Consider the following 14,846-nt stretch of genomic DNA (forward strand, 5'->3'; position numbering starts at 1 on the left):
TCAATGATGGAGTGTGGTGTGAGGAGAAGGAGAAAGTAGGAAAGGGGCAGTAAATGGACAACTTAAGCTGTGTGGCCTTGGGTAAACCTTTCAGGCCCATTTCCTGCTCTCTGACAGAGTTAGTAAGACCTAGCTCACTGTTGTATGTGAAAGCACCTGGAAGAGTGTCTGAGGCAAAGTCAAAGCACAATTGATGTTAGTGGTGTCTCTTTTTGATCGGGATTTGCAGTGAGAAGCAATGTGGTGGAGTGAGAAACCTGGATTTTGGTACACACTGATCTGGAAGCAAATTTCAGCTTAGCTTCTTGCCAGTGTGTGGTTGACTCTTAATCAGTTAGTGAACTTCCCTGAGCTTCGTTTTCTTCATCTTATGATTTTGTAAGGTTTTATGTTGATTCAATGAGATAACATAAAAGAAAGCATCTGGCATTGTGACTATTACGGCCACTACTGGTGTATATGGCAACTTTATGTGAATTACAGAAATAAACTCTTTTTTTTTTTTTTTTTTTTAGGCAGAGTCTCACTCCGTTGCCCAGGCTAGAGTGCAGTGGCGTGATCTCGGCTCACTGCAAGCTCCGCCTCCCGGGTTCATGCCATTCTCCTGCCTCAGCCTCCCGAGTAGCTGGGACCACAGGCGCTCGCCACCACGCCTGGCTAATTTTTTGTATTTTTTTAGTAGAGACGGGGTTTCACCGTGTGAGCCAGGATGGTCTTGATCTCCTGACCTCGTGATCTGCCCACCTCGGTCTCCCAAAGTGCTGGGATTACGGGCATGAGCCACTGCGCCTGGCCAAAAATCCACTCTTTCTTCAGGTGATTTTACTTCTGCTTATTAGAAAATTGTCCTAATATACTGAAAATTGGAACAAGACGTTTAACTGCCATCTGCCAGAAAACTGTCAAAATATATGTACAAATCAAGAAGTAACCTAAGTGTCCATCAACAGACGAATGGATACAAAAAATGTGGTACGTATACATAATGGAGCCAATTCAGCCATAAAAAAGAATGAGATCCTGCCATTTGCAACAACATAGATGAAAATATGGATTTATATTAAGTGAAATAAGTCAGGCACAGAAAGACAAACTTTACATATTCTCACTCATTTGTGGAAGCTAAAAATGAAGACAATTGAACTCATGGAGAAGAGTAGAATCATGGTTACCAGAGGCTGGGGAAAATAGTGGGGCGGCGGGGAGTGGTGATTGTTAATGGGTACAAAAATATAGTTAGATAGGATGAATAAGATCTAATATTTGATAGCACAACAGGGTGATTACAGTCAGTGGTAATTTATTGTACATTTTTAAATAACTAAAAATCGAATCAGCATGTTTGTAACACAAAGAAATGACAAATGCTATAGGTGATGGATACCCCATTTATCCTGATGTGATTATTACATGTTGTATGTTGATATCAAAATATCTCATGTATCTCATAAATATATGCACCTGCTATGTACCCATAAAAATTAAAAACAAACAAAAATCAAATCTCTGGTGTCTACATGTGGAATGTGGTTCCTTTGTGCAGTACACAACCTGCAGAGACTTAAATGGCAAACAGCCCCAAAATATGGCACATAATAGGTGATGGTTTAATGCATATTTCCTCCTCTCCTCTCTTCCTCTTTCTATCTCTGTCTTCCTTTATTTTTACAGCCAGGGCACTCCCATTGGCAGATCTTACAACTTTACCTGGGCAGTCTGCATCCTAAATGGTGTTGCCACAACTCCTAATGAAGGGTCTCCATGGGGAGCAGAAGTTATCAAGACTGTACCCCTTCAGTAATTGACTTTTCCAGTCTCCACCCTTACTCAGGGTTGACATATCCATGCTGTTTCTCATTAGCCCACCACCTTTTTATCTCCTCAAGACTGTGAAACTTGAGGAAATCAAAAGGAGCTCCTCAGTATAAAAAGGCAGCTGAATGCTGGGCTAGAGTAGCTAAATGGGGAAGCAGTCGGGCAAAGGCGAAGTGAGGCTGGACGAGTGCTACCGAGTCTGCCCTTTAATCTTACTTCCGCGATCCCTCCTTATCCTCTTTTCTCTGTATCTTACAGCCCCCTTCTGCGCTTTCCTTCCCTCATTATCCAACTCAGTGTTCATATCACATGTCCATGGCCAACAGTCTCCTAGTCACCCCAATGCTTCCACACATAATTGATGACTTCAACTTGCAAGAGTTGGCCGGGCATGGTGGCTCACGCCTGTAATCCCAGCACTTTGGGAGGCCGAGATGGGCAGATCACGAGGTCAAGAGTTCAAGACCTTCCTGCCTAACACGGTGAAATCCCGTCTCTACTAAAAATACAAAAAAATTAGCCAGGCATGGTGGTGGGTGCCTGTAGTCCCAGCTACTCAGGAGGCTGAGGCAGGAGAATGGTGTGAACCCGGGAGGCGGAGCTTGCAGTGAGCCAAGATTGCGCTACTGCGCTCCAGCCTGGGTGACAGAGCGAGACTCCATCTCAAAACAAAAAACAACAACAAAAAAACTTGCAGGATTTGACCCATCTAACACCTGGCTCAGTGACTTTCATCTCCATTCTATTGCAGCTACCATACTCATCAGCAAATATTGCAACATTTTCAAAATCACTGCTCCACTCACCCCACTCTTCAGTTGAAACCTCTACTTCTAGTTGTCTTGTTCAATTCTCTGCTGTAACAATTCCTTGGTGTCATTAAGATTTCTGGTCCACTAACCATCCTCTTTTCTCTGTATCTTACAGCCCCCTTCTGCCCTTTCCTTCCCTCATTATCCAACTCAGTGTTCATATCACATTATTATAATTGGTGTATTATAGATAACTGGAATTCCCTTGATTCTCTCATCTTTTGTCACATTTACCTGGCAAAATCCTAACCCAGGATGAAACAGCATTCACCTGAGCACCTGGGCGTTGCCACATTTATACTATGTTGCAGTCCTACCTCAGACCTCAGGCAAGCTTAGTTTCCCACTGTCCCAGTGACTTTTGTATGACTTGCTTGTCAAACTTCCCACCCCTTCCTTCATTTCTCTCAACTGATTTTCAGCTGACGAACTTATCTTCTTTGAGAAAACAGAAGCCATATGGTGGGAACACCTTAGTCTTTCCATCTCCGTATCTACAGGCGTTCCTGTGTCTTCATTCACCTCTTTGCTGTTCTCTTCTAGAACATCCCCCCTTCACATATTGTCTTTGTGCCTTCTCCTTTTTCCTTACCTTGCTGTCATCCCCACCACCACCCTTGCTACTGGATCATACAAGCATCCTCAAATTCCTCCCCTGATCCAATCTTTTTTTAGTAATTGCTCCATTTCTCTGCTTCTCATCATTGTCAAACTTCTTAAAAGAGCTTCTGGCTTTTATCTCTACAGAAAAAGAGTATTTTACTCTTGTCAGTTTTCACTGACTGCCCAACACGATGGACCCTCTTCAGTCCTCATTTTAATTAGCTTGGTAGCAGCAGTCAACAAAGTAGGAAACTCCCTCTTCTTAAAGCACTTTCTTCTTTTGGCTTTTGGGTCACCACCCTCTCCTAGTTTTACAGCTACCTTCCTACATCCTTCTGCTCTATTCTACCTCTAAGTATTAGATTTTCTCATGGGTTGGTCATAGGCCTCTTTTTCTGACACTCTCTTTAGGTCATTCTCGACATTCCCGTGTTTTAAAATACCCTCTGTGCAATGATGCTTCCAGCCCCAACTTCTCTTCTGAGCTCAAGATCTAATGGCTTCCCCAGCCCGGCCAGTCACATGGCTACACCCAAACACAGGAGAGGGAGTAAGAACGATCCTACCATGTGCCTTGAAGAGTAGAAAACCAAACATATTTGGCTGATTTATCCATGACTAAAAAATGTGATAATGACAAGAAATTAGGTCATGTATGGTGATCAGTTTTGCATACACAGGCTATTAGGCCACCCTCAAGTTTTACTACATGGATAGTCATAGAGCAGCTTCCACGTAAAAAATGTAAATGCTTTAGAGGCCTATGGTGATATCCTGGGATGTCAAAGGAAGAGAAGGAGAAGCAATTGCAAAAAAAAGAAAAAGAAAAAGATTGAATGGCTTACTTAACATCTCTGCTTGAATATTTAACAGATATCTTAGGCATGAAATGTCTATAAAATTCTCAATAATCACTTCACTTCCCAAAATGTTTATCCCAAAGCCTTCACCATTTCAGTAAATGGGATCATCCCGTAGCCCAAGCCAGAAACCCGAGAGTCATCCTTCATTTTTCTCTCTCCCTTACTTCTCAGATCTAATCCATCACTAACATTTTGGACTTTACTTCCAAAACATGTTTCCAGTTCATGCACTTCTCTCCATTTCTACTGACATCAACCAGGTTCAATCAACATCATCTCTCTCCTGGGCAACTGCTCCTAACCTGACTTCCCAATTCTACTCTTGTGGACTTTCTTTTTTTTTGAGACGGAGTCTCGCTCTTTCGCCCGGGCCGGAGTGCAGTGGCGCTATCTTGCCTCACTGCAGGCTCCACCTCCCGGGTTCACACCATTCTCCTGCCTCAGCCTCCTGAGTAGCTCGGACTACAGGCGCCCGCCACCATGCCCAGCTAATTTTTTGTATTTTTAGTAGAGACGGGGTTTCACCATGTTATCCACGATGGTCTCGATCTCCTGACCTCGTGATCCACCCGCCTCGGCCTCCCAAAGTGCTGGGATTACAGGCATGAGCCACCGCGCCCAGCCTCTTGTGGCCTTTCAAACCGCATTCCACCCAGCAGCCATGGTGGTTGTTATACAGTGCAAATCTCATTATGCCATTTCCCTGATGAAGACTGTTCAGAGATTTTCCATTGCTCTTGGAATAAAAGCTGAATACCATTTCATGTCCACACAAGCCGACCCTGTATAGTTTATCTCTTTTCATCTTTCCACCCTCATTTCATCCCTCTTGCTCCTCACTCACTGTTCTTATGTCCTCTTCCATTTTCCTCTACATGCCAAGTCTTCTCCTTCCTTGGGGCTTTTGTACATGCCCTCTATTTGGAATTTTCTTCCTTTAATCTTTGTAAGGCTGGTAACTTTGAGGTTTTCTTTTACTTATTTATTTATTTTTATTTATTTTTTGAGATGGAGTTTCACTCTTGTTGCCCAGGCTGGAGTGCAATGGCACAATCTTGGCTCACTGCAACCTCTGCCTTCTGGTTTCAGCCTCCTGAGTGGCTGGGATTATAGGCGTGCACCACCACGCCCAGCTAATTTTTGTAGTTTTAGTAGAGACGGGGTTTCATCACATTGGCCAGGCTAGTCTGGAACTCTTGACCTTGTGATCCACCTGCCTTGGTTTCCCAAAGTGCTGGAATTACAGGTGTGAGCCACTGCGCCCAGCCGGGGTCTTCTTTTAAATTTCACCTTTCCTGTCCACCCTATGTCAAGTGGGTGATATTCTCTCTCTCTCCTAGTGCCCTGTTCTTTTTCTTCACAGCCCTTATCACTATTATACTTTCATGTTTATTTCTTTGTTCATTTGTTTATGCCTGGTTCTCCTACTAGACTGGCAGCCCCATGAAGGCCGGTACCATGTTGGGTTGTCCTCCACTGTAAGCCCAACACTTAGCATAATGCTTAGCACCTAGCAGGCACATTTGCTAAATTTTTTATTGAATAAACCAGTAGTTACATTTTGGTTAGGTCCATTATTACTTCTGGACTTTAGCTTCCTCACCTGGATTACCTAAAGTATCACTCTAAGGTTAATAAAATGATATAAGAAACGTTATGAGTCATTGTGTTTTTAAAACCGTGTGTTTCCATTTTAATTAGTACCTATTAATTCCCTGCTAGGAAAAATGAGGAAATTAGCACTCCCACTTCCTTCCGCTTTCCTCCTCTCCTGTTTTTGTTATATTATTTTATTAAATATTGGCAAAGTGTATAACATTAACACCTGTTTTGTAGCTCTTATTCCCTTAATGGCTTAATTTTAATTTTCTATTTAAGTGGATTAATTGCTTACCATCTGTATACATTTAGGTTCTTGGTTTTATGCAATGAAAACCAATTTTGGTTAACTTAGAAAAGGAATTGATCAAAGGATATTGGTGGTTCACAAGTGGGAAGACCAGGGAATCCTATTCCGAAGATGGGCGGGAACCAAGCAGTGGGCTTGGTTCTGAACCTATTCAGAAGATGGGGGACTAAGCAGTGGGAAAACTCCCCTGGGGACCTGCCATGTGATTCTCTGGTTAGGCCACACCCAGGACCCACCCACTGGGCACTCTCTCCCTCTCTTTCTCTCTCCTTCTCTCTCCTTCCTTCCTCCTTTTTCTCCCTTCTTCCTTTGCATTTCTTCTGCCTCCTCCTTTGCTGTGGTATGGTTTCTTGTCATCTCATTTCCTTTTTCTTGTGCTTTCTGTGAGCAGATTTTACAAACTGTCTGCTCTAATAGAGTGTAGATGAATCCCTGTTGACCCTTCCACTGTATCTAAGCCCTCATCTTTTCCTACTCTGAGTTGTTAGAAGACTGGACGTTTTGTTTTCTTTCTGCTTTTTGTTTTTTGATTGATCTTTGGGAATGGGTAAAGCAGAGGAAAGATGGGGAAGAGGCAGCTGAAGCTCTGGGAGACCATCAGAAGACCCACACTCTGTTCAGTATTCTGATTTTATCAAGTGCCTTCTATGAGAATTTACCCCAGCTAATTGTGGTGGATCATATTCTTATGTGCCGGAGTCCCCAGGCTCCAGATTACCCCATACCCCCTCACCCCACCTGCAGCCCTGATTCACTAATGGCCTTGAAACCTTCATTTCTGGCAGAGAAATGGGCCTTTGGTATCTCCTCCCATGTCATCTATCTCTACTTGTAAGCCATTTCTATTCTTTCCCAACTGAAAATAAAGGTATATCCTCAAGTCACTGCTTTTCAGATTGGGAATAAAGTGGTTGCAGTTTAGGATTTTTTTTTTTGAGATGGAGTCTCACTCTGTTGCCCAGGCTGCAGTGCAGTGGCACAATCTCAGCTCACTGCAAGCTCCGCCTCCTGGGTTCACACCATTCTCCTGCCTCAGCCTCCCTAGTAGCTGGGACTACAGGCGCCCGCCACCACGCCCAGCTAATTTTTTTTATTTTGAGTGGAGACAGGGTTTCACCGTGTTAGCCAGGATGGTCTCAATCTTCCGACCTCATGATCCCCCCACCTCAGCCTCCCAAAGCGCTGGGATTACAGCCGTAAGCCACCACCGTGCACGACCGCAGTTTAGGATTTTTTTCACTCCCTGTGGGGGAGGGGCCTGAAGTGGGGCTGAGGCCAAAGGTCAGGCTCAGGGCTGTGCTAGGCCAGAAACTTCTGCTTTGTTCCTTAACTGCCCCTTGCTTGGTTATCACTGATGAAATTTCTGCTAACTGCTTGACTTTAAGCATTAGAGGAGGGAGATTCTGTGTCTACTTTTATTGGTCTAAGCATCCTGATAATAAACTCCCTATCTGCTTATTCTGTTTCCAGTTAGATTTCTGTCACTTGTGAACCAAACAGTGCTATAACAAATACAATGCCATAGATGTGGCCTTTTCTGGTGAAAACTAGGAAGTCCAAATTGTATCTTATCAAGTCTCCTACATTTTCTGAACAGAAGAGGGCAATAAGGGGTCTATAGCTAGGAGTATTTCTTTCTCTAAGGTCAATATTAGGTCTATAATTTTGCAGTCTCATAAAACTATAATGTTAAATGTCAGATCCAGTTTAGACTGGATAATTTTAAGATTAGTATGATGGTTAATTTTATTGTCAACTTGGCTAGGCTATGGTACCCAGGTGTTTGGTAAAACACTAGTCTCCATGTCGCTGTGAAGGTATTTTAAAGATGTGATTAACACTTAAATCAGTGGACTTTGAGTAAAGCAAATTACTCTCCTTAATGTGGGTGGGCCTCATCCAATCAGTTAAAGGCCTTAAGAGAAAAAAGACTGACTCTCCCAAGAACAAGAGTATTCTGCCTGAAGGCTGCCCTTGGACTTGAGCTGCAACATCAACTCTTCTCTGGGTGTCCAGCCTGCTGATCTGTCCTGCAGATTTTGCATTTGCCAGCCCCCACAATCACGTGAACCAATTCCTTAAAATTAATCCCTCTCTCTTTCTCTTTCTTTCTCTTTCTCTTTCTTTCTCTTTCTCTTTCTCTCTCTCTCTTTCTCTCTCTGTTGCCGACCTCTATAGGATCCACCAAGATGAATTTGTGGCAAAGGAAAGAGGCAGATTCTGGAGTCAGACTGCGTGGTTTCAATCCCCAGCTTCACGACTTACTTTCTGTATGATGGGCAATTTACATACCCTCTGTGTGCCTCAACTTCCTCATTTGTAAAATGGGACAGAAGTTTGACATGTATCTCACAAGATTATGTGAGAATTAATTGAGATATTAGACGCAGAACATTTAGAATAGTTTCTGATACATAGCAATTCCTTAATAAATGTTGGCTATTATCAAAGGTTCACATAATCTCATGTCTGAAGCCTTAAGGAGCATGTACTATATCTATATAACACTACCATTGGGTTCTTGGTAGCCCCTGATAATCACACACAGTCATATGTATGCAGTGAAATGCACTAGGAGAGCCAAGGAAATATCATAAACAACCTCATATGGGTTCAGGTCAGGTTTTGCTACCAAATGAGTTGGGGAGAAAACTTGGTTTTCAGAGCTTTCTGGATTTTGGAGTTGTAGATAAGGGATTGCAGACTTGCATGATACAGTTATGCTTTCAAGACACCTGAAAACAAGTTAGCTTGCTGGGTGAGCCTAGTTAACATTTCACACTTCAACACTGGAGCATGTCTATCATAAAAATAATTTTTCTTTAGGCCTAATTGATAAAGAGCTATTTTTTAGACTCAATTAGGCTATGACATCAGTTGCTTTGGAGACTTCCCTGGGTTTTTGAGACTAAAGCCATGATGTCAGGGTGGAGAGAATTCTTGCTGTGCTGCTTGTCACAGCAGGGGGTGTGCCCCCACATCACACTAAATCCTACTTGTTCCTTACACAAGCTGCTAGTATGAGAGACCCAGACTGACAATGTGCTGGAAGGAAGCCAGGGGCCATAGACTCTTGGTGAAATGGGGGGAATGATCATATTCTTATATCCATTCAACATATTTTTTGAGCACTTACTCTTTGCCAAGTATTATAAACTTTCCATATAGCATTTTATTGTTTATGCAGTGTTTCATGTGCATTGCCTCTTTTAATAACCCTATGAGGAAGGTAGAATATATTGTTATCCATGTTTTACTGGGGAAGAAGCAAAGTCTTACAGAGTTTAAGTGTCACTTTAAGGTACAGAAGTAGCTGACCTGGGACAAAAACCCACTTCTTTACTTTCTTCTGAGCCACGAGTAATAGAGGTTTGCACCTTATGAAAATAGGGGTGAATATACTTTTTAATAAAAGCCATAGGAATAAACTGTTTAGTAGTGATTGGTATCAACCATCAGATAGCATTTAAATAGCATTTAAATAGCTCAAGGAACGTGTTGCAGCTTAAGGCAGTTAATCAGATATTTCCCATTGCAAAGAGTTTTCATGTGTCTGGGGTGCTGTGAGGCATCACTCAGATTCCCCTTTTAGGACTAAGGGACTTAATTCCCTTAACTGCCAGGAAGGTTGTTGGCTGATGTCTTTCTCTGGAAATTACCATCAGGTGGAGAGAGAGCATTCTTGTTCAAGGTCATCCCCATTCCCCCACCCCCCACCCCCATCCCCGCCCCCTTCTTGGGGCAGCCCACGCCCAGTGATTGGCCACTACTGAGGTATAAAAGCCCAGCCCCTTTGTCCAGACCTGGGACAACTCGGAAGAGCCATGCCTGCTCCAGACCTCCCTGTGGGGTTGGCTGAGACCGTGTTGTGGTGGCACTGCAGTCCAGCCTCTCTCACTGCCACTTCCTTTCCTCTGCTCCACTGGTGTTGAATCAAGAACATTCCCCAGCACACCTCTGCACAGAAATCATCTGAGTCCAACTTGCAAAACTAGGTCTCAGTGTGAGATGGAAAGGAGGTTGTTCTCAGGTCTTTATTGTGTGAGAAAATACTCACCTTTGAGATCTTCTTTCTTTGATCCTTAAAAAGGAAATCCCCAAAAATTGACCCCCTTTGAAAGTCACTACATTCTTTTGCTGAACGAGACACTCTGCCATTTGTTATTTCCCTTTATTTACTAACGTTCACTCTAGTTTTAATTTGTCTCAAAATGTGAATAGCCAAGCCTACTTGAACCAATTTTGCAATTGAAATTTGTTGCAGAACAGAAAATTACGTGAGGAACTTGAAGGACGAGGCATTTGTTGGAACAGGAAATGCAGAACATTATAGCAGACTGGAGTACTTTTGGTAATGATGCATGGGACTGAAATGATGTGAAAGGGAAATCATTTAACCATGTAAATTGAACAAAGGAGAATTCCGTGATAATGACCCCAGGCCCCAGTATTCAGGAAAAGAAAATGGTGGGCATTGGAATGAGGTCACCCTGACGCATGTGGCATTGCATCTACCACTTTGCTTTGGTTTGGCAACCTGGTTTGATTCTCTGCCAGAGCATAAGTTGGTTTTCATCTCAACAGTCCTTTTGCTCCTTGAAGGGTGAGAAAATAGGCCCATTTTACAATATACCACAAAATATTTTAGGGTGAACTATTTTAGGGAAGGAGGATTTTAACAAACAAGTTGGCGACTCAATTTGATCCAGAGTTTCCAGGTTGAAGCAGTTGCATTTGCTAGAGAAAAGGAAGAGGAGGAAGGGCTGTTATTGTTGTCATTGTTTTTTCTAATATTTCCTACCAAGCAACTGCTTTGGGATAATAACAAAATGATTTTGCTATGGAAAAAATGCAGAGAAAAGAAACTGGGGCTCTTTGATTGGCTAATAATGAACATAAAGGACTTCATGCTTGTTGAATGGCAGATTGAAATTCAGTGTGTATTCATGCAGATCTTATGGGGGTGGTATTGGATTGGACCACAAATTAGTGCTGGCATTAATGAGATAGAAGCTGTAAAATACAGAGAGTTCCAATAACCATGATCTCTGATAAGGCCCAATTGAAAGCACCCAGACCGTTCAGACAAGTTCTATGTGAAAGTAGAGCAATAAACAACAAAGAGACATTCAAAATGCGGGAAAAAAACTGAGGATTATATAACTGACTAAACTGGTATCAGAGTGCTTGGTTAAAACATTAATGCACAGCTGAGTGACAAACATAGACTTGCATAGAATAATGATTTTTAGGAACAGACACTGTTCGGCTGGTTGTGGTGGCTCATGCCTGTAATCCCAGCACTTTGGGAGGCCAAGGCAGGTGGATCACGAGGTCAGGAGTTCGAGACCAGCCTGGCCAACATGGTGAAACCCCATCTCTACTAAAAAATACAAAAAGTAGCCAGGCGTAGTGGCACGTGCCTGTAGTCCCAGCTACTCAGAGGCTGAGGCAGGAGAATCGCTGGAACCCGGGAGGCAGAGGTTGCAGTGAGCCCAGATCGTGCCACTGCACTCTAGCCTGGGTGACAGAGCGAGATTTGGGAAAAAAAAAGAAAGAAAGAAAGAAAGAAACAGACACTGTTTAGATGCTACTCAAATGATCAGAGAGAAGGATTATACCTCTTCATTATAGGGAAGTTAGTCTAAATCTGGAACTGCACTGTGACAATACCACTACTTCTAGTGCTAACACCAATATGCCTTCTGTGTGGTGGGTATCATGATTTATGGTTTACAGCGTCTTTTCACATGTGTTATCCATTTGATCCTGATGGTATTTTCACACTGATAGTTGCATACATGTTTGTGCACCCAGTTAGCTTCTGAATTCCACGGCTGCAGGAACTGAAGTCTTATTCCTTTTATGAAGCACCCCCTCTTTCCATTTAATTGTTCATGAATTCTCCTAGGCAATTTGTTTCAAACAACATTGACAGATGGCAGACACCCTTTTTCAGCATTTCTAGGGTTACCTGGCATATAGAACAAGCACCATTATGGCAAAATTACATAATTATATTAAGCTGATAAATGAATAAAATATACCACATAACATATTAACATGGGTGGATAGTATTTGGATGGCATTGGAATTCTTGGATGGCCACAGTCTGCAAAACTCATCCTCAACCACTGTCCCTGTATTCCATTATCCAAGTAGGCTAACAAAGTCTTGGTGAGTATGTGTGTGTCTTTATCGAACCACTTGGCTTCCTGGAACTCCATTGGTAAGCTTTCAGGAATTCCTTCTCAGTTTTGTCTGAAGATGAACCGAATGGTTCCTCTCCTCTTAGTGCCACCATTCTTATTTTTTGCTCAATCTCCAACTTCTTCTTTTCTGTCCCTCTAGGGAAGCCCTGGGTCATGAAGCAGCTATTGCCCGTCCAGCCTGCTTTTTGTTCAAGGTACACACAGTGGTCTAAATATCCTGTTGCTGTGGTGCTATGGGGGACAAGATTGGTGGGAGACTTTATTTCATTTTTCTGATGGTCACCATCTTGCTTTTATTCTTCTACACCCTCATTTTCCATATAACCTGAGAGTTACTTCAGTGCCCTTTGGGTCTTCAAGGGCCTTTCTGGGAATCCTGTCCTTTCTCCTTGCCTTTTTGTAGTCTGTCCTTGCTATTACAGTTTGATACATTTGTGTCCAGCACAGAGCCTGACATACAGTAAGTGCTTAGACAATGTTGAAATGAAGGAAACTACCCTGCAAGAGAGAGGCCCTTCTGTATTCATTGTATATATGAGGAGCAGTACAACCAAGAAAAGTTACATCTACAATTTTAGGTTGATAAAAGTGTGCAGCTGAGAAGATGCTTAGAGATCAACTAAGCCTCCCCTGCATTCCCATTGTTTGTATTCAGAAGAAAATTAAGTAAGAGGTGAATCAACTTTTCCAGTATCTAGTAGTTAGTGGGTAGTTTACTAAACACTGGAACTCTGAGTTGTGGTCAGTGTCTGTCTCTTCACATGTTTTTCTTTTTTAAAAAAATTTATTGGCCGGCCGCAGTGGCTCACACCTGTAATCCCAGCACTTCGGGAGGCCGAGGCAGTCGGATCACAAGATCAGAAGATCGAGACCATCCTGGCTAACACAGTGAAACCCCGTTTCCACTAAAAAATACAAAAAATTAGCTAGGTGTGGTGGCGGGCGCCTGTAGTCCCAGCTACTTGGGAGGCTGAGGCAGGAGAATGGCGTGAACCCAGGAGGTGGAGCTTGCAGTGAGCCGAGATCATGCCGCTGCACTCCAGCCTGCGCAACAGAGTGAGACTCCGTCTCAAAAAAAAAAAAAAATTATTAAATTTAGAGACAGAGTCTTGCTCTGTCACTCAGGCTGGAATGCATTAGCACAATTATAGCTCACTGTAACCTCAAACTCTTGGCTCAAGTGATCCTTCTGCCTCAGCCTTCTGAGTAGCTGGAATTACAGGTGTGTGCTACCATGCCCAGCTAATTATTTAAAAAATTTCTTGTAGAGAAGATGTCTTGCTGTGTTGTCCAGGTTGGTCCTGAACCCCTGACATAAAAAATTCTCCTGCCTCAACCTCCCAAAGTGCTGGGATTACAGGAGTGAGCCACCATGCCAACCCTCGTATGTTTTTCTTACCGGTAAAGACAGTAGAGATGCTGCTGTGTACATAATCTTGATCTGATGTCCCAGTCTTTCTGCCAGGCATGGCATGTGGATCTTCTTATTTATATTGCTTGATGATGACTTCTGTCTCTCCATGCTGAGAATTTAAGAGATATCATTGCGGGAGAGGCTGGAAGTCCTGAACTGGTTGGGACAGAATCATAGAATCTAAAGGCCAGGGAGAGTTTACAGCTTCCTGAGGCCAGTCATGCTCTGAAGTTTAAATCTTCACCTACAAAAAATGGTCAGCCAGACTCTGTTAGAACCTTCATGGTGTCTGTCGTTAGGTAGTGCTGACACTTGGTTTTGACTGGAACCCATTTGAGGATCCAAGTCCACCACTGTGGAGATACTCAGAACAGTTCTCTAAATTGCCAGTTCCAATTTAGGTTTTCATGATGTTTCTCCTTCTCCATTAACAAGTCTTTTAACCCGTGTTTCTCAGTCTTTTGAACACCAAGGCAGACATTGAAAATGATGATATTTGCATGGCACCCTGGGTTAAACCAGAGGGGAGTTAAGGATGTCTGTCTGGGGCTTGGTGAAAAATATTACATTTTTCTTTATAGTGTATAATTATAAGAAAATAAAATACAAAATATTATGAAAGATGTTAAATACTGAATTTGTATAAAACTTCCAAATAAAATCTTTTCAAATGTTTGAAAGCAAAATTTAGCTTGCTTCCATGAACATAACTTTTAATACCAGGTTTTATGCTTGAAATGGCTGCATGAAATTCCTGATCAAGACTTGTTAATAAAGATTTATTCAAATTCTTGATAGCCATGATGGTCAAGGAACTATGATTAAAAATTACATTACCATTTTTACAACCTTTCAAAAATGTGTAGTAGTTGAAGTTATAGTTAAAAACTCTAATCACTCTTTCTTTACTTTCATTGACAAATGTAATGTTGAAATTTCTAGTGTTTATGAGAAAGGATTTCTAATCCAATTAAACTTTTTAATATTAAGTATTCCAAGGCCAGGCACAGTAGCTCATGTCTATAATCCCAGCACTTTGGAAGGCTGAGGTGGGCGGATCATTTGAGCTCAAGATTTGAGACCAGCTTGGGCAACATGGCCAAACCTCATCTGTACAAAAAAAACAAAAAAACAAAAATTAATTGGGCATGGTGGTATGGCGCCTGTAGTCCCAGGTACTCAGAAGGCTGAGGTGGGAAGGTCGCTGGAGTCCAGAAG

This window comes from Pongo abelii, chromosome 3, assembly GCF_028885655.2.
Source record: "Pongo abelii isolate AG06213 chromosome 3, NHGRI_mPonAbe1-v2.0_pri, whole genome shotgun sequence".
Taxonomy (NCBI): Eukaryota; Metazoa; Chordata; class Mammalia; order Primates; family Hominidae; genus Pongo; species Pongo abelii.